This window comes from Bufo bufo, chromosome 5 (assembly GCF_905171765.1).
Source record: "Bufo bufo chromosome 5, aBufBuf1.1, whole genome shotgun sequence".
In the NCBI taxonomy this organism is placed as follows: Eukaryota; Metazoa; Chordata; class Amphibia; order Anura; family Bufonidae; genus Bufo; species Bufo bufo.
In genome coordinates, this window is record NC_053393.1 from 552,586,335 (window position 1) to 552,607,457 (window position 21,123).

Sequence of the window (21,123 nt, forward strand, 5' to 3'; positions counted from 1 at the left end):
CCCATGTTTGCTGGGCGGCAGGTGCCAACGTTCCTCCAGAGGCAGAGGAAGAGGCGGCAGCAGCAGAAGAGGCCGAGGCGGCAGCAGCAGAAGAGGCAGCAGGGGGAGCCTGAGTGACTTCCTTGTTTTTAAGGTGTTTACTCCACTGCAGTTCATGCTTTGCATGCAGGTGCCTGGTCATGCAGGTTGTGCTAAGGTTCAGAACGTTAATGCCTCGCTTCAGGCTCTGATGGCACAGCGTGCAAACCACTCGGGTCTTGTCGTCAGCACATTGTTTGAAGAAGTGTCATGCCAGGGAACTCCTTGAAGCTGCCTTTGGGGTGCTCGGTCCCAGATGGCGGCGGTCAGTAGCAGGCGGAGTCTCTTGGCGGCAGGTGTTCTGATTTTGCCCACTGCTCCCTCTTTTGCTATGCTGTTGGCTCGGTCTCACCACTGCCTCTTCCTCCGAACTCTGAAAGTCAGTGGCACGACCTTCATTCCATGTGGGGTCTAGGACCTCATCATCCCCTGCATCGTCTTCCACCCAGTCTTGACCCCTGACCTCCTGTTCAGTCTGCACACTGCAGAAAGACGCAGCAGTTGGCACCTGTGTTTCGTCATCATCAGAGACGTGCTGAGGTGGTATTCCCATGTCCTCATCATCAGGAAACATAAGTGGTTGTGCGTTAGTGCATTCTATCTCTTCCACCCCTGGTGAAGAGCTAGGTGGATGCCCTTGGGAAACCCTGGCAGCAGAGTCTTCAAACAGCATAAGAGACTGCTGCATAACTTGAGGCTCAGACAGTTTCCCTGATATTCATGGGGGTGATGTGACAGACTGATGGGCTTGGTTTTCATGCGCCATCTGTGCGCTTTCTGCAGAAGACTGGGTGGGAGATAATGTGAACGTGCTGGATGCACTGTCGGCCACCCAATTGACTAATGCCTGTACCTGCTCAGGCCTTACCATCCTTAGAACGGCATTGGGCCCCACCAAATATCCCTGTAAATTCTGGCGGCTACTGGGACCTGAGGTAGTTGGTACACTAGGACGTGTGGCTGTGGCAGAACGTCCACGTCCTCTCCCAGCACCAGAGGGTCCACTAACACCACCACGACCATGTCCACGTCCGCGTCCGCGTCCCTTATTAGATGTTTTCCTCATTGTTCCTGTTCACCACAATTTTGAGAATGGCAAATTTGGGAATAGTTTTTCAACCCAGAAAAAAAAAATTGCTTTTACGGTCACTACAAATAACTTGACCAGCTAAAACAGTACAGATTTGCTTGAATAGAAATGTGAGACCTGTTTTTTTTTTGCGCTGTGTGACAGGTTAAGGTTTAATCACAGAATCAGACTTCTATCTGCACGGTAGTGTGTGTCTTAGGTTTTTCTGAATGACACTATCAGTACCTGCAATGTAAGATATCCTTTTTGGGATAGATTTCAAGTAGGCCTCAAATACCAGAAACTAGTTATTTTGAGAATGGCAAATTTGGGAATAGTTTTTCAACCCAGAAAAAAAAAGGGCTTTTACGGTCACTACAAATAACTTGACCAGCTAAAACAGTACAGATTTGGTTGAATAGAAATGTCAGGTCTATTTTTTAGGCGCTGGGTGACAGGCTCAACTTGCCCCTGATGTAGTATATGGCCAAAAAATAACCACACTGTTGATGGTTAAATGCACTTGGGTGACACAGGCTCAGCCTGCACCAGATGTAGTATATGGCCAAAAAATAATCAGACTGTTGATGTTTAAATGCACTTCGGTGACACAGGCTCAGCCTGCAGCTGATGTAGTATATGGCCAAAAAATAACCAGACTGTTGATGGTTAAATGCACTTCGGTGACACAGGCTCAGCCTGCAGCTGATGTAGGATATAGCACAAAATAACCACACTATTGATGGTTAAATACACTTGGTGATAGCTTGTGCCGGCGCACCACAAGTCACAAAATGGCCGCTGATCACCCCAGAAAAAAAGTGATCTAAAAACGCTCTGGGCAGCCTCAAAAAAGTGAGCAAGTCAATACTAGCACTTCAATGATCCACAGCTGCAGATCGATCACAGAATGAAGTCTTTTGGAGGAGTTAATCACTGCCTAATCTCGCCCTAACGTCGCAGCTGCAACCTCTCCCTATGCTTCAATCAGCAGAGTGACGTGCAGCGCTACGTGACCCAAGCTTATATAGAGGCTGGGTCACATGCTGCACTGGCCAATCACAGCCATGCCAATAGTAGGCAAGGCTGTGATGGCCTCTTGGGGCAAATAGTATGACGCTTGTTGATTGGCTGCTTTGCAGCCTTTCAAAAAGCGCCAAGAAAGCGCCGAACACCGAACCCGAACCCAGACTTTTACGAAAATGTTCGGGTTCGGGTCCGTGTCACGGACACCCCAAAATTCGGTACGAACCCGAACTATACAGTTCGGGTTCGCTCATCCCTACATACAAGCAATCCCTCATTACATTCAAATCCTCACTCGCTGATGCAAAACAGGCGACGTCTCATCTCTCATATCTTCGATGTCTCACAGCCCTAAACAACTTTTTAACACTATTAACTCCCTGCTCCGTTCCCCAGCGCCCCCACCCTCTCCTCTCATCTCAGCTGAGGACTTCAAACAAAAGATATTCAATATCAGAGAAAGCTTCAGTACACAGTCCCCACAGACCCTCTACACAACTGCTCGGTCCTCTTCTCCCAAAACCTGCTTCTCCACCATTACAGAAGAAAATCTCTTGACTCTACTCTCCAGATCTCATCTGACCACCTGTGCACTTGACCCAATCCCATCCCACCTCATCCCTAACCTCACCACAGTGTTTATCCCAGCCCTAACTCATCTCTTCAACCTATCACTAACCTCTGGTGTCTTCCCCTCTGCTTATAAACATGCTACCATTACACCCATCCTCAAAAAGCCTTCACTTGACCCATCTGCTTTGTCCAGCTACTTTAACAACATGTCCATTCTGAACTGTCCACTAACCTCTCCTCCTGCTTCCTCTTTGACCGCCTACAATCTGGCTTCCAACCCCACCACTCGACTGAGACTGCCCTTACCAAAGTCACCAATGACCTACTAACAGCCAAAACCAAGAAACAATACTCTGTCCTCCTTCTCGTTGACCTGTCCTCTGCCTTCGACACTGTTGATCACTTACTTCTGTTGCAAACTCTCTCATCTCTTGGCATCACTGACCTGGCCCTCTCCTGGATCACATCATACCTCACAGAACGGACATTTTGTGTCTCCCACTCCAGCACAACCTCCTCGTCTCATTCCCTCTCTGTTGGTGTCCCGCAAGGCTCTGTCCTAGGACCCCTGCTCTACTCTATCTACACTTTTGGCCTGGGACAGCTCATAGATTTTCATGGCTTTCAGTATCACTCTTAGGCCTCTTTCACATGACCGTTTTTTCCCCCCCGTTTACGGGCCGTTTTTTGCGGTCCGTATACGGTCCGTATACGGAACCATTGATTTCAATGGTTCCGCAAAAAAACGGAATGTACTCCGTATGCATTCCGTTTCCGTATTTCCGTTTTTCCGTTCCATTTTAACATAGAACATGTCCTATATTTGGCCGCAAATCACGTTCCGTGGCTCCATTAAAGTCTATGGGTCCGCAAAAAAACGGAATGCATACGGAAGTGCATCCGTATGTCTTCCGTATCCGTTCTGTTTTTTGCGGATCCATCTATTGAAAATGTTATGCCCAGCCCAATTTTTTCTATGAAATTACTGTATACTGTATTTGCCATACGGAAAAACGGAACGGAAAAAACGGAACGGAAACGGAAACACAACGAAAACAAAAAACGGAACAACGGATCCGTTTAAAACGGACCGCAAAACACTGAAAAAGCCATACTGTCGTGTGAAAGAGGCCTTATGCTGATGACACACAAATCTACCTCTCTGGTCCAGACATCACCACCTTACTATTAAGAATCCCACAATGTCTATCTTCTATATCATCATTCTTCGCCTTTCGCTTTCTAAAACTTAACATGGATAAAACAGAATTCATCATCTTTCCCCCATCTTGCTCAACCCCCCCAACAGACCTATTTCTCACGATCAATGGCTGCACACTATCCCCCGTCAACCAAGTCCACTGCCTTGGAGTGAGCTTGGACTCTGCCCTTTCCTTCTGACCACACATCCAAGCCCTTTCCACCACCTGCCGCCTCCAACTCAAAAACATCTCCCGCATCCGCGCTTTCCTTAACTTTGAATCTGCGAAAATGCTTGTGCATGCCCTCATCATCTCCCGCCTAGACTACTGCAATACTCTCCTCTGTGGCCTTCCATCTAGCACTCTTGCACCCCTCCAATCTATCCTCAACTCTGCTGCCGAACTAATTCACCTCTCGCCCTATTACTCCTCTGCCAATCCCTTCACTGGCTCCTTATTGCCCAGCGAATTCACTTCAAAGTACTAACAAATACATACAAGGCCGTCCATAACCTGTCCCCTCCCTACATCTCTGAGCTAATTTCCCGATACATCCCCACACGCTCTCTCCGATCCTCACAAGACCTCCTTCTCTCCTCTCCTCTTATCACCTCTTTCCACAATCGCCTCCAAGATTTCTCCCGTGCATCCACCATACTCTGGAACTCGCTACCCCAACATATCAACAGCTGTAATAACTGTAAGTAGGGAGTAGATAGCTGGAGTAACGTAAGAGCTGTAATGACTTTAAATGGGGAAGGGGATAGCTGGGATAAATTAACAGCTGTAATATTTGCAAATGGGGGAGGATAGCTGGGGTAAAGTAACAACTGTAATAACTGTAAATGGGGGAGGGGGTAGCTGGGGTAAAGTAACAGCTGTAATAACTGTAAATGGGGAGGGGATAGCTGAGGTAACGTAAAAGCTGTAATAACTGTAAATGGGGAGGGGATAGCTGGGGTAAAGTAACAGCTGTAATAACTGTAAATGAAAAAGCGGATTGCTGGGGTGAGGTCGCAGCTGTAATAACTAAGTGGGGAGGGGATAGCTGGGGTAAAGTAACAGCTGTAATATCTGCAAATGGGGGAGGATAGCTGGGGTAAAGTAACAGCTGTAATAACTGTAAATGGGGGAGGGGATAGCTGGGGTAAAGTAACAGCTGTAATAACTGTAAATCGGGAGCATAGCTGGGGTAAAGTAACAGCTGTAATAACTGTAAATGGGGGAGGGGATAGCTGGGGTAAAGTAACAGCTGTAATAACTGTAAATCGGGAGCATAGCTGGGGTAAAGTAACAGCTGTAATAACTAAGTGGGGAAGGGGATAGCTGGAGTAAAGTAACAGCTGTAATAACAGTAAGTAGGGAAGGGGATAGCTGGGGTAAAGTAACAGCTGTAATAACTGTAAATGGGGGAGGGGATAGCTGGGGTAAAGTAACAGCTGTAATAACTGTAAATGGGGGAGGGGATAGCTGGGGTAGCGTAAGAGCTGTAATAACTGTAAATGGGAAAGGGGATAACAGAAGTAAAGTAACAGCTGTATTAACTGTAAATAGGGGAGGGGATAGCTGGGGTAAAGTAACAGCTTTAATAATTGTAAATAGGGGAGGGTATAGCTGGGGTAAAGTAACAGCTGTAATAACTGTAAATGGGAAACAGGATAAGTAAAGTAAGAGCTGTAATAACTGTAAATGGGGGAGGATAGCTGGGATAACGTGAGAGCTGTAGTATCTATAAATGAGGAAGGGTTGCAGCATTAAAGTGAGAGATGTAATAACTGTAAATGGTGAGAGGATAGCAGGAGTAAAGTATGAGCTGTAATAAATGGTGGAGAGGGCAGCAAGGGTATAATACTGTGGTATCTGTAATAACTGTAAATGGAGGAGTGGATAGCTGGGGTAAAGAGCTGTAATAACTGTAAAAGGAGGAGGGGATAGCTGGGGTAAAGAGCTGTAATAACTGTAAATGGAGGAGGGGATAGCTGGGGTAAAGAGCTGTAATAACTGTAAATGGAGGAGGGGATAGCTGGGGTAAAGAGCTGTAATAACTGTAAATAGGGAGGGAAGCAGGGGTAACATAAGAGCTGTAATAACTGTAAATGAGTTATGGACAACGGAGTTAATGTAAGAGCTGTAATAACTGTAAATGGGAGAGGGGGCAGCAGGGTAATGCAAGAGATGTTGTAACTGTAAACGGGGGAGGGGATAGCTGGGGTAAAGAGCTGTAATAACTGTAAATGGAGGAGGGCATAGCTGGGGTAAAGAGCTTTAATAACTGTAAATGGAGGAGGGGATAGCTGGGGTAAAGAGCTGTAATAACTGTAAATGGAGGAGGGCATAGCTGGGGTAAAGAGCTTTAATAACTGTAAATGGAGGAGGGGATAGCTGGGGTAAAGAGCTGTAATTACTGTAAATGGAGGAGGGGATAGCTGGGGTAAAGAGCTGTAATAACTGTAAATGGAGGAGGGGATAGCTGGGGTAAAGAGCTGTAATAACTGTAAATGGAGGAGGGGATAGCTGGAGTAAAGAGCTGTAATTACTGTAAATGGAGAAAGGGATAGCTGGGGTAAAGAGCCTTAATAACTGTAAATGGAAGAGGGGATAGCTGGGGTAAAGAGCTGTAATAACTGTAAATGGAGGAGGGGATAGCTGGGGTAAAGAGCTGTAATAACTGTAAATGGAGGAGGGGATAGCTGGGGTAAAGAGCTGTAATTACTGTACATGGAGGAGGGGATAGCTGGGGTAAAGAGCTGTAATAACTGTAAATGGAGGAGGGGATAGCTGGGGTAAAGAGCTGTAATAACTGTAAATGGAGGAGGGGATAGCTGGGGTAAAGAGCTGTAATTACTGTAAATGGAGGAGGGCATAGCTGGGGTAAAGAGCATTAATAACTGTAAATGGAGGAGGGGATAGCTGGGGTAAAGAGCTGTAATAACTGTAAATGGAGGAGGGGATAGCTGGGGTAAAGAGATTTAATAACTGTAAATGGAGGAGGGGAGAGCTGGGGTAAAGAGCTGTAATTACTGTAAATGGAGGAGGGGATAGCTGGGGTAAAGAGCTGTAATAACTGTAAATGGAGGAGGGGATAGCTGGGGTAAAGAGCTGTAATTACTGTAAATGGAGGAGGGCATAGCTGGGGTAAAGAGCTGTAATAACTGTAAATGGAGGAGGGGATAGCTGGGGTAAAGAGCTGTAATAACTGTAAATGGAGGAGGGGATAGCTGGGGTAAAGAGCAGTAATTACTGTAAATGGAGGAGGGGATAGCTGGGGTAAAGAGCTTTAATAACTGTAAATGGAGGAGGGGAGAGCTGGGGTAAAGAGCTGTAATAACTGTAAATGGAGGATGGGATAGCTGGGGTAAAGAGCTGTAATAACTGTAAATGGAGGAGGGGATAGCTGGGGTAAAGAGCTGTAATTACTGTAAATGGAGGAGGGCATAGCTGGGGTAAAGAGCTTTAATAACTGTAAATGGAGGAGGGGATAGCTGGGGTAAAGAGCTGTAATAACTGTAAATGGAGGAGGGGATAGCTGGGGTAAAGAGCTGTAATTACTGTAAATGGAGGAGGGGATAGCTGGGGTAAAGAGCTGTAATAACTGTAAATGGAGGAGGGGATAGCTGGGGTAAAGAGCTGTAATAACTGTAAATGGAGGAGGGGATAGCTGGGGTAAAGAGCTGTAATTACTGTAAATGGAGGAGGGGATAGCTGGGGTAAAGAGCTGTAATAACTGTAAATGGAGGAGGGGATAGCTGGAATAAAAATCTGTAATAACTGTAAATGGAGGAGGGGATAGCTGGGGTAAAGAGCTTTAATAACTGTAAATGGAGGAGGGGATAGCTGGGGTAAAGAGCTTTAATAACTGTAAATGGAGGAGGGGATAGCTGGGGTAAAGAGCTGTAATTACTGTAAATGGAGGAGGGGATAGCTGGGGTAAAGAGCTGTAATAACTGTAAATGGAGGAGGGGATAGCTGGGGTAAAGAGCTGTAATAACTGTACATGGAGGAGGGGATAGCTGGGGTAAAGAGCTGTAATAACTGTAAATGGAGGAGGGGATAGCTGGGGTAAAGAGCTGTAATAACTGTAAATGGAGGAGGGGATAGCTGGGGTAAAGAGCTGTAATAACTGTAAATGGAGGAGGGGATAGCTGGGGTAAATAGCTGTAATAACTGTAAATGGAGGAGGGGATAGCTGGGGTAAAGAGCTGTAATAACTGTAAATGGAGGAGGGAATAGCTGGGGTAAAGAGCTTTAATAACTGTAAATGGAGGAGGGGATAGCTGGGGTAAAGAGCTGTAATAACTGTAAATGGAGGAGGGGATAGCTGGGGTAAAGAGCTGTAATAACTGTAAATGGAGGAGGGAATAGCTGGGGTAAAGAGCTGTAATAACTGTAAATGGAGGAGGGGATAGCTGGGGTAAAGAGCTGTAATTACTATAAATAGGGAGGGAAGCAGGGGTAAAATAAGAGCTGTAATAACTGTAAATGGAGGAGGGGATAGCTGGGGTAAAGAGCTGTAATAACTGTAAATGGAGGAGGGGATAGCTGGGGTAAAGAGCTGTAATAACTGTAAATGGAGGAGGGGATAGCTGGGGTAAAGAGCTGTAATAACTGTAACTGTAAATAGGGAGGGAAGCAGGGGTAAAATAAAAGCTGTAATAACATTAAATGAGTTATGGACAACGGAGTTAATGTAAGAGCTGTAATAACTGTAAATGGGAGAGTGGGCAGCAGGGGTAATGCAAGAGATGTTGTAACTGTAAACGGGGGAGGGTGTTCCAGGAGCTGTAGTAACTGGATAACTGCCTTCCAGCTGGTTACCTTATTTGCACGTTTCAGTCAATGACTACACAGCGGACATAACACTTAAAGAGGCCTCCGTGTGAGTGCATCACACCCCAGCAGATGTATATGCACAGTATATGACTGGCGGCAGCTTCCCCATCAATACCTGCTGCAGTCTTTAACACTGAGCCCTTGTTTTATTGATTGGAAAGAGTTAAAACCCGGACTGCATGCTGCCCCTCCGTGTGCTTTGTTATAGTAACTGGCTGCACCTATGCAGTGCCCCACTATTATCATCCATCATCCAGCACTTTCCCTGTAGTACACACTGCACAGATCACATAGGGCGGCATCTGAAACATAAACCCAGGCGAGGAAAGGGGAACTTAGTGGATAAAAAGAGGGGGCATTGGAAAAGAGAGAAGCCAAGTTGGCAAGGTCGTTGTTTGCTCCCTGAGAAATAAAGTGGATCTGGGAGGGACTGTGGGCGGCTGCGGTGTGATTTGTGAGTGGTCAATTATTATTTCCTTTTACTAGGGATGAGCGAATCGACTTGATCCGAAGTCGATTCGCATAATATTATGTTTGAATACTGTACGGAGCAAGCGCTCCGTACAGTATTAGAACGTATTGGCCGAAGTTATTACTTTGCGAAGTCTCGCGAGACTTCGCATAATAACTTCATAAATCAATTTCTACTGTAAAATTTTTTTTTTTAGAACTCGGGTTTGGTTCCAAGTGGTACCTTGGAACCAAACCCGAGTTTGGGAAATGTTTTTTTACAGTAGAAATTGATTTATGAAGACTTCACGAAGTAATAACTTAGGCTCATCGGAGCCAATACGTTCTAATACTGTACGGAGCTCCTGCTCCGTACAGTATTAGAATGAAGTTTTATGCGAATCGACTTCGGATGTTTCATCCAAAGTCAATTCGCTCATCCCTACTCATCATCATAATCATCAATAATCACCATCATCCTTATCATCACCATCATGATCACCTTCACCATCTATAATCACTTCCTCCTTATCATAGTTATCATCATTAGAAATGAGCAAAGTTTTCAAAAATTTGATTTGGTCCTGTAACGGATCCGCTTCCGTTAATGGACGCTTCCTAGCTTGCACCGAGGACCACAAGCACCGCACTGGACACCACAAGCACCGCAGACTCCACAACCGCCGTAGCTTAACTGGAGCCGCGCCGTCTTCCTTCCACCCTGAATGAACCTCCAGCATTCAGGACCGTGTGGGAAAGATCTCTCCTCCAGGGAATATGCAGAGCATAGCAATCCCCAGCGTGATACAGCAATTCCCTCCAATAACGAGACGAGGCTGCGTTTTGAAGGGTTAGAAAAACAGGAACTGAACTGAACTCTTTATTGAGGGCTACCCGCCCGTATTTATGCAGGTCCCCACAATGCATCATGGTCTCCTCCTCTCTGCCCTGGAGACACCCGAAGTGCAATTCAATTATCTCCTAGGACAAAGGGAGATCACCAATACACATATGAGAACAACAGGAGAGGAGTCACCACCCAAATACACAAAATCCTCCCTTCTGTCTGAAATATAATTATGGATTAACATAACTATCACAGACAGTAAAAATACAGTTTTTAAACATACACTGTAACTTTAAAACCATACATTCCATCTCCATAAAAATTACATATTTAAACTCAGCATACATCAAACAGAAACACTTCCAAAAATCACACAAATCCCTCCAGCGGATCAAAAGTTTAGTGGAAGTCCTTTATGACCGACCGCAAGCACAATTTCCTGCCCAAAACAGTTCCATAGATTTGGGCTGTGCGGTCGGTCAATTTCATGCAGAAAAACGACTAAGTCCCATCTTCGAACGGGACTTAGTCTCTGGAGCTGAAAGTTCAGTATGGAAGAAGGTAAGGGTCAGCGGCGTTCGTGTATCCGCGCATCCGATTCCAGCTCCACAGAATCCCCAGCATACACCGCTGACCGCGTTCGGTCCCACCAACAGTCCAGACATGCGGCACAGTTCTGTCACTGTTCCTGAAGGGCAACATGTCCCGGGGCCATAGTCGTAGGGCAGGAGGCTAGCCATAAGTCCTCTACAATGCACAGTGGCAAATGGCAGTTTGTCACAGGTCCCTTTGTCAAATGTGTCCCCCTAATTTGCTTTGATCCGAATTAATTTGTCTCAAAGAATGTTAAATCTTTAGGGAGAATCTATCCTGGAGTACATCACTGTGCATTGCAGCAACATGCATAGCTCGTCCTTTCTGGTAGAGAAACAGTTACTGTGCGTCAGAATGACAGGCAGGTGACATATATGGATGTGTGTATCATCGTGCAGGCCACCAACATTCCTAGATAACCCCTAGCTAAACAAAAAAAAACATACAGCAGCATTCAGTAAAGCAAAAAAAAACAAACAAACCGCTGCATGCCCCTGCAAGTGTCCCAATGACTCTTGGAATAAAATAAGAACATGGAGGCAGCGCCAATAAAGTAGTCATGTTGTGGCAGTGCAAACACGGGTGTTTTAATCCCTTCTGTTAGCTGTAGAATGACTGTGCGTCACTATTAGGCTCGGTTCACACTTCACTTATTTAGTCAGTCAGTGTCAGCCCAAAGCAGGTGCAGGTGAAACCCACAGAACAGGTGCAGATCTATTCTTGTTACCTAGTCAGAGAATACACTTAGCTCCTGAATTTTACCCCCCCCCCCCCCCAATAAGTGATGGAAATAACTGACCAAATAACAGAAGTGGGAACAGGTCAATCTTAGTGTCAGGTCTAATTTATCGGCATGAATTTAACCGTCGAGTGGCCCCATGACAGTGGGATGGTGTCAGCAATAAGGCTGTGTTCACATCCCTGTTTATTTTTCCATTCTTCTTGATCCGTTAGAAGAACCGCCCCCAAAAAGCGGGACCTGTAGTTTGAGCATCCGCCTTTACACCGTCAGTATTTGGTCAGCATGTGATCAGTATTGTCTTCTGTGTTTTGCACCCACCCCTGCTTTTAGCCTCCAAATCATGATCAAATCCCAATGCAAAATGCTGACCGTGTGACCATGGTTCTGATCTTCAGGAGACAGCCAGGATTCGAGTTTTTGGTTGATGACACCAAGCAGTTTCTCCCCGGTGTGACTCCGTTCGCCCAGGCTGGCCGGTGCAGAACAGCATGACACCACTATTCCCTGCACATGTAATATGCTGGAGGAGCACTTTGATCGGTGCCTACAGTGGAGGCTGAGGACAAAGTGGAGGATGAGGAGACAGAGGACATTGGGGACAGAAATCCCACGATTACAATGCGGTGGCAGCATTGCCATCATCTGACCAAGTTGCTGCTGTGCCTGGGCCAGAACCCTATTTACCCCGTGGGCCTTAAAGGCTTCTTATTTTTACTTTGTAACACATGTAGCCACCATTTTAGGAAAAAATCGATTTGTTACAACGAAGCGCCAGGAAATTTATATTTGTTGTGAATTAAATTTTTCCGGAAATTCGGATCGAATTCAATTAGTTTTTTCTTTGTTGCTCAGCACTAAACATCATCATCATCATTAATAATCATTATCCTTATCATCATCACCATCAATAATCACCATCATCCTTTTTACCATCATTATCTTCTCCACCAGTAATCATGATTATCACCATCATCCGTATCATCATCATTAATAATCACCACATCCCTATCATTATCATCACCATCAATAATCACCATCATCCTTATCGTCAACAATAGGGATGAGTGAACTTGTCTTCCAAGTTCGGCGTACAAGGTTCGGGTTATCTAAGAATTCCGTTATGGATTCCGCTACCACGGACCATAACTTATGGTCTGTGGTAGCGGAATCCATAACGGAATTGTTAGATAACCCGAACCTTGTATGCCGAACTTGGAAGACAAGTTTGCTTATCCGAATCCCTAATTATCACCCTCATCATTATCATCAATAATCACCCCATCTTTACTATCATCATCACGACTAGTAATCACTATCATCCTTAAGCCTCATTCACATGTCAGTGTTCGGTCAGTGATTTCCATCAGTGATTATGATATGAGCCAAAACCAGGACTGAAGCCTCCACAGAGATAAGGTATAAGAAAAAGATCTGCACCTGTTCACTGATGACACCCGCACCTGGTTTTGGCTCACAATCACTGATTGAAATCACTGACCGAACACTGACTGTGTGAATAAGGCTTTATCATCAGTACCATCCATAATCACCACCATCCTTATCATTATTATCACCATAAATAATCATCATCATCCCTATCATCATCAGCACCATCAATAAGCACCCCATCCTTATCATCAATCATCATCATCACCAGTAACCACCATCATTCTTATCATCATCATCACCATCAATCATCACCCCCATCCTTATCATTATTATCACCATAAAAATTCATCATCATCCCTATCATCACCATCAATAATCACCCCATCCTTATCATCAATCATCATAAGTAACTACCATCATCCTTATCATCATAATCACCATCATCATAACCATTAACAAAAATAATCACTCTTCCTTATAATCATTATCATAATCATTACACCGTCGATGTTTAATGCCCATCATCTATCTACATGATCGACATCCATCAACTTTATAACTGTCACGCCTTGTTGTCTTTATTATTAATTATCCAACATTATCATAATTCTCTGAAATCATTGCCTTATTCATTACCCCACATCCTCATCATCCCCATCTTCATCCAGATCGATCTTCACCCTTCATCACACATTACCCCATGATATGTTAACTCTCTCACATTTACCATTATCCTTTTCCTCCTTCTCCTCATAAAGGTTATCATTAGTGATGATGATCGAGCACCAAAGTGCTCAGGTGCTTGAGTAGAAGAACACTTTGGGATGCTTGGGTGCTCTACAGAGCACCCGAGCACAATGGAAGTCAATGGGAGAACCAGAGCATTAAACCAGGCACCCCCTGCTCTGAAGAGGGTTCACAGGAAAAGGTCAGATATTGATGGAAACACCACTGAAATGGTTCAGGAATTACTTAGTAACTTAGTATATAAGGCCGAAAAAAGACATTTGTCCATCCAGTTCGGCCTGTTATCCTTCAAGTTGATCCAGAGGAAGGCAAAAAAAAAACCTGTGAGGTAGAGGCCAATTTTCCCCACTTAAGGGTGAAAAATAATTCCTTCCTGACTCCAATCAGGCATCAGAATAACTCCCTGGTAGAGATGTCCCGAACTATTCGCCTGCAAACAGTTCCCGGCGAACATAGCTTGTTCGCGTTCGCCGCGGCGGGCGAACATATGCGATGTTCGGTCCGCCCTCTATTCGTCATCATTGTGTAAACTTTGACCCTGTACCTCACAGTCAGCAGACACATTCCAGCCAATCAGCAGCAGACCCTCCCTCCCAGACCCTCCCACCTCCTGGACAGCATCCATCTTAGATTCATTCGGAAGCTGCATTCTCAGTGAGAGGAGGGACAGTGCTGCTGCTGCTGAATCAATAGGGAAATCTATAGCTAGGGCAGTGTTCTGTGTCCACTCCAGTCCTGAAAGACTCATCTGATCTCTGCAGTAAGGACAGCGTCCTGACAGCACCTCAAAAAGCCCTTTTTAGGGCTGGTACATCAGTCGGCTTTTTTTTTCTTTTCTGTGTAATCTAATTGCAGTTGCCTGCCAGCGTGTGTGTCAGGCTCACAGCGAATACTGTGCCCACTTGCCCAGTGCCACCACTCATATCTGGTGTCACAGTAGCTTGCATTAAAAAAACAACAAAAAAAAAACTTTTTGGACTGTAATAGAATAGCAGTCAGTTGCCTGCAAGCGTGTGTGTTTCAGGCCCTGCAAGTGCAGAGTGTCACCAGTGCAACTCCTATCTGGTGTCACAGTATATTACAATAAATAAAAAAAAACTACAATTTTGACTGTAATAGAATAGCAGTCAGTTGCTTGCAAGCGTTTGTGTCAGGCCTACAGCGTCTACTCTGCCAACTTCTGCCAGTGCACAGTGCCACTCATATCTGGTGTCACAGTACCTTGCACGCATAGTGCAACTAAACTAATCTAAAAAAAATGACAGGCAGAGGCAGGCCACCCCGCAGGGGCCGTCGTGGTCGTGGTGCTGTGATTCCCTTTGGCCCTAGAATAATGCCCAGTGTTCAGAGGCCACTCACCCTGAACTCAAAAAGTTCTGAGGACATAGTTGACTGGCTTACACAGGACACCCAATCTTCTACAGCTTCCGCTCGGAACCTTGACGCACCATCCTCCTCCAGCTCAGCTTCGGGCACCTCTCAAGTTACCACTCGCCCGCCTGCCGCCACCACCAGCACTAGCACCACAGCCGCTTCACTTGGTCCCTCAGAGGAGTTATTTACACATCAGTTGGAAGAAATGAGTGATGTGCAACCATTATTGCCAGAGGATGTAGATAACGGATATGTCTCAGTCAGGCAGCATTACACACATGGACGTACGGTGTGATGATGATGATGTTGTACCCGCTGCTGCTTCCTTTGCTGAGTTTTCAGATATAAGTGAAGCGTTGATGATGACGATGTGTCCGTGGATGTCACGTGGGTGCCCGCTCGAAGAGAAGAAGAACAGGGGGAAAGTTCAGATGGGAAGACAGAGAGGAGGAGGAGACGAGTTGGAAGCAGGGGGAGCTAGTGGCACAGTTAGACAGCCTGTATCGGCACCCGGGGTCAGCCAGACAGCACGCCAATCAACGCATGCTGTTGCCACCACCAGAATGCCGTCATTGCAGAGCTCAGCAGTGTGGCATTTTTTTTGTGTGTCTGCCTCTGACAACAGCGATGCCATTTGCAACCTGTGCCAAAAGAAACTGAGTCGTGGCAAAACCAACACCCACCTAGGTACAACTGCTTTGCGAAGGCACATGATCGCACATCACAAGCGCCTATGGGATCAACACATGATGACGAGTAGAAGCAGCACACAAACTCAAAGCCACCATCCTCCTCCTGGTCCAGCATCTTCAGCCACGTCAACCACTGCTGTCCTCCTTGCCCCCTCTCAACCATCCGCCACTCCGTCTCTCGCCTTGAGTAGTTCCTGCTCATCTGCCCACAGTCAGGTGTCTGTCAAGGACATGTTTGAGCGTAAGAAGCCAATGTCACAGAGTCACCCCCTTGCCCGGCGTCTGACAGCTGGCTTGTCGGAACTCTTAGCCCGCCAGCTTTTACCATACAAGCTGGTGGAGTCTGAGGCCTTAAAAAAATTTGTAGCTATTGGGACACCACAGTGGAAGGTACCCGGCCGAAATCTCTTTTCACAAAAGGCAATCCCCAACCTGTACTCTGTAGTGTACGGGAGCTGCAAAAGGAAGTCATGGCATGTCTGGCACACAGTGTTGGGGCAAGGGTCCATCTGACCACTGATACCTGGTCTGCAAAGCAAGGTCAGGGCAGGTATATCACCTACACTGCGCATTGGGTAAACCTGCTGACGGCTGCCAAGCATTGAATGCGTGGCTCTGCAGAGGAGTTGATGACACCGCCACGACTTGCAGGCAGGCCTGCTGCCACCTCCTCTACTCCTTCTACTCCATCCTCTTCGATAACCTCCTCTGCTGAGTCCTCTTCTGCTGCTGCATCTTGCTCCACATCAACTGTACCCCCCAGCTCCCCAGGGGCTATTCCACATCCCGGATACGGCAGTGTCACGCCGTCTTGGGGTTGACTTGCCTGAAAGCAGAGAGTCACACCGGACCAGCACTCCTGTCCGCCCTGAACGCACAGGTGGATCAATGGCTGACTCCACACCAACTGGAGATCGGCAAAGTGGTGTGTGACAACGGAAGCAATTTGTTGGCGGCATTGAATTTGGGCAAGTTGACACATGTACCGTGCATGGCACATGTGTTGAATCTGATTGTACAACGCTTTGTGCATAAGTACCCAGGCTTACAGGACGTCCTCAAGCAGGCAAGGAAGGTGTGTGGCCATTTCAGGCGTTCCTACACGGCCATGGCGCACTTTTCAGATATCCAGCGGCGAAACAACATGCCAGTGAGGCGCTTGATTTGCGACAGCCCGACACGTTGGAATTCAACACTCCTAATGTTCGACCGCCTGCTCCAACAAGAAAAAGCCGTCAACGAGTATTTGTATGACCGGGGTGCTAGGACAGCCTCTGCGGAGCTGGGAATTTTTTTGGCACGTTACTGGACGCTCATGCGCAATGCCTGTAGGCTCATGCATCCTTTTGAGGAGGTGACAAACCTAGTCAGTCGCACTGAAGGCACCATCAGCAACATCATCCCATTTGTTTTTTTCCTGGAGCGTGCCCTGCGAAGAGTGCTGGATCAGGCCGTAGATGAGCGTGAAGAGGAAGAGGAAGAGTTATGGTCTCCATCACCACCAGAAACAGCCGTATCAGCATCGCTTGCCGGACCTGCGGCAACGCTGGAAGAGGAGTCTGAGTAAGAGGAGTCAGAGGAGGAATGTGGCTGAAGGAGAACGACCTGTACTGGGTGGCCACGCTACTAGACCACTGGTATAAGCAGAAAGTGCCTGAAATGTTACCAGATTACCGCAAGTCTGAAAGGATGCAGCAGTTCCAAAATAAATTAAAAAGTATGCTTTACACAGCGTATAAGGGTGATGTCACAGCACAACGGAAATCTAACAGGGGAAGAGGTGAAAGTAATCCTCCTCCTCCCACGACCACGCCGGCAAGGACAGGACGCTTTACAGACGTGTTGTTGATGGAGAACATGCAGAGCTTTTTAAGTCCTACGCATCGCCACAACCCTTCGGGGTCCACCCTCAGAGAACGACTCGACCGACAGGTAGCAGACTACCTCGCCTTAACTGCAGATATCGACACTCTGCGGAGCGATGAACCCCTTGACTACTGGGTGTGCAGGCTTGACCTGTGGCCTGAGCTATCCCAATTTGCTATAGAACTTCTGGCCTGCCCCGCTTCAAGTGTCCTGTCAGAAAGGACCTTCAGTGCAGCAGGAGCTATTGTCACTGAGAAGAGAAGTCGCCTACGTCAAAAAAGTCTAGATTACCTCACCTTTATTAAGATGAATGAGGCATGGATCCTGAAGTGACTGACAGTGGGCGATACATTTGACTAAAAAAGGCCTGATGAGATGAGCTGCCTTGGGCTAAAAATGGTCCACACGCTGCTGTATTTTATCTCTGCATGCCGGATGACTTGCGTGACTTATCCGCCACCAACTAGGGTTCAAGCCGCAATGTTTTAGTGCGCTTTCTGCCTGGAAAACATCAATTTTTCTGGCCTCTGGTGCTGCACTGTGGCTGCAAAAACAAAACAAACAAAAAAAGGCACATACATGTGTCAATTCCCCTTCGTGATCGTTACCTTGTTGTGGTGAAGGGGCTTGCGTATCACAATGAAGCGATCACCTCTATGAGTGTGTTGGCAATGGCAATGTTGGAACACCCCAGATGATAAGGTCGTTGCTTCATTGGCGAACAAATTAAAAGCGATCGGCTGGATAATTTTGCATAGAAAAAACATTAATTTTCTTTGTGATCATCTAAGGTGATCATTAAAGCCTACTAGGCCAACAATGGGTCCACACTGCAGAATCATTGTTTTCTGGGTCACTTAACTGTCACTGAACTACCTCAGCACGACCATAGGCTTTGAAAAACCGCCATCACCTGCAATCTCCCAAACGTGCGCACGAGCACAGTCATCACTACACCAAGATTGACGCATAGAGGAATAAAATTTATGTCATGAGTGTGTCAACTATTGACAACTCTTTGCGGTTGTCTAAAATCTATTCCATACACGTCCCCTGATAGGGGACTCTCATCTCTTGGCATCACTGACCTGGCCCTCTCCTGGATCACATCATACCTCACTGACCGGACGTTTAGCGTCTCCCACTCCCGCACCACCTCCTCGTCTCATTCCCTCTCTGTTGGTGTCCCGCAACGCTCTGTCCTAGGACCCCTGCTCTTCCCTATCTACACTTTTGGCCTGGGAAAGCTCATAGAGTCCCATGGCTTTCAGTATCACTCCTACGCTGACGACACACAAATCTACCTCTCTGGTCCAGACATCACCACCTTACTATCAAGAATCACACAATGTCTATCTTCTATATCATCCTTCTTAGCCTCTCGCTTTCTAAAACTTAACATGGATAAGACAGAATTCATAATCTTTCCCCCATCTTGTTCAACCCCCCCCAACAGACCTATCTATCATGATCAATGGCTGCACACTCTCCCCGGTCAACAAAGTCCGCTGCCTTGGAGTGACCTTGGATTCTGCCCTTTCCTTCCGACCGCAAATCCAAGCCCTTTCCACCACCTGCAGCCTCCAACTCAAAAACATCTACCGCATCTGTGCTTTCCTTAACTTTGAATCTGCGAAAATGCTCGTACATGCCCTCATTATCTCCCGCCTAGACTACTGCAACATTCTCCTCTGTGGCCTTCCATCTAGCACTCTCGCACCCCTCCAATCTATCCTCAACTCTGCTGCCCGACTAATCCACCTCTCACCCTATTACTTCTCTGCCTCTCCCCTCTGCCAATCCCTTCACTGGCTCCCCATTGCCCAGCAAATTCACTTCAAAGTACTAACAAATACATACAAGGCCGTCCATAACCTGTCCCCTCCCTACATCTCTGAGCTACTTTCCCGATACTCTCCGATCCTCACAAGACCTCCTTCTCTCCTCTCCTCTTATCGCCTCTTCCCACAATCGACTCCAAGATTTCTCCCGTGCATCCCCCATACTCTGGAACTCGCTACCCCAACATATCAGACTCTCCCCTACAGTGGAATCCTTCAAAAGAAACCTGAAAACCCACCTCTTCAGACAAGCCTACAACCAGTGACCCTGCTGCCTCTATACCGCCATGACCAACTTCACCCGCACCTACTGTGTCCTTCTCCCATACCATGTAGATTGTAAGCCCTCACGGGCAGGGCCCTCTCTCCTTCTGTACCAGTTTTGTAACTCATCTTGTTTATGATTAGTGCAATTGTCTGTATTATGTATGTGTACTTCTTATCATATGTACAGTGCAATGGAATGAATGGCGCTTTAATAATAATAATAATAATAATAATAATAATAATAATAATAATAGGGGACGTAACAGGGATTAAACTGATAGGAATAGTACTACTTAGCACACCACTCATATCTGGTGGCACAGTACATTGCACGGAGCACGCGCAGTGCCTCAAATTGGAAGTAGGAGGACCGACCAAGCATCTTTTTCCATCTCCCGGTTCCTAAAATCTATTCCATACACCGGCCCCTGATAGGGGACGTAACAGGGATTAAACTGATATGAGTGGTGTGTTAAGTAGTACTATTCCTATCTGATGGCACAGTATATTGCACGCCGCACGCGCAGTGCCCTAAATTGGAAGTAAGAGGACCGACCAAGCATCTTTTTCCATCTCCCGGTTCCTAAAATCTATTCCAAACACCGGCCCCTGATAGGGGACAAAACAGAGATTAAACTGCTAAGAACAGATTTTTTTTAATTTAAAAAAAAGAGGACAGCCTCTGCGGAGCTGGGTATTTTTTGGCCGCGTTACTGACTGCTCATGCACAATGGCTGTAGGCTCATGCGTCCTTTTGCGGAGGTGACAAACCTGGTCAGTCAAACCCAAGGCAACATCATCGACCTCATCCCATATGCGTTTTTTCTGGAGCAAGCCCTGTGAAGAGTGCTGGATCAGGCCATAGATGAGCATGAAGAGGAAGAGTTGTGGTCACCATCACCACCAGAAGCAGCCTTGTCGTCATCGATTGCTGGACCTGCGGCAACGCAGAGAGAGGAGTCAGAGGAGGAAGGTGGCTTTGAGGAGGTGGAAGACCAACCACAGCAGGCGTCCCAGGGGGCTTGTTGTCACCTTTCGGGGACCCTTGGTGTTGTACGTGGCTGGGTGAAGGAAGAGACCTTCAATGACGTCAGTGAGGACAAGGAACGGGACATGGCTAGCTTGGTATCCAACCTTGTGCAAATGGGGAGTTTGCGGTTGTGCAAATGGACTGTTTGCGGTTGTTTGCGGTGCGTTAAACGGGGAGTTTGGTCTGTCACTGTGAAGCGGGCGTAACCCTTGCACTACCTGATCGATACAACATCATACCTGATCGTATACACACACTGGATGTTTTAAAGCACGTTATTCCAAACAATTTAGGAATATTAGGTGATTTATGCCCTTTATGGATTAAAACCCGACTCTGCGTCAACTACGTAATTTTCCATGGGAGTTTTGCCATGGATCCCCCTCCGGCATGCTACAGTCCAGGTGTTAGTCCCCTTGAAACAACTTTTCCATCACTATTGTGGCCAGAAAGAGTCCCTGTGGGTTTTAAAATTTGCCTGCCTATTGAAGTCTATGGCGGTTCGC

General features: G+C 46.6%; 1 protein-coding gene across 1 annotated transcript in view; it reads right to left on the reverse strand.

The window, feature by feature from the left end:
• Positions 1–21,123, reverse strand: part of LOC121000826 (cathelicidin-6-like) — a 103,054-nt gene that overhangs the window by 65,300 nt on the left and 16,631 nt on the right. The gene's annotated exons all lie outside the window — the stretch shown is intronic.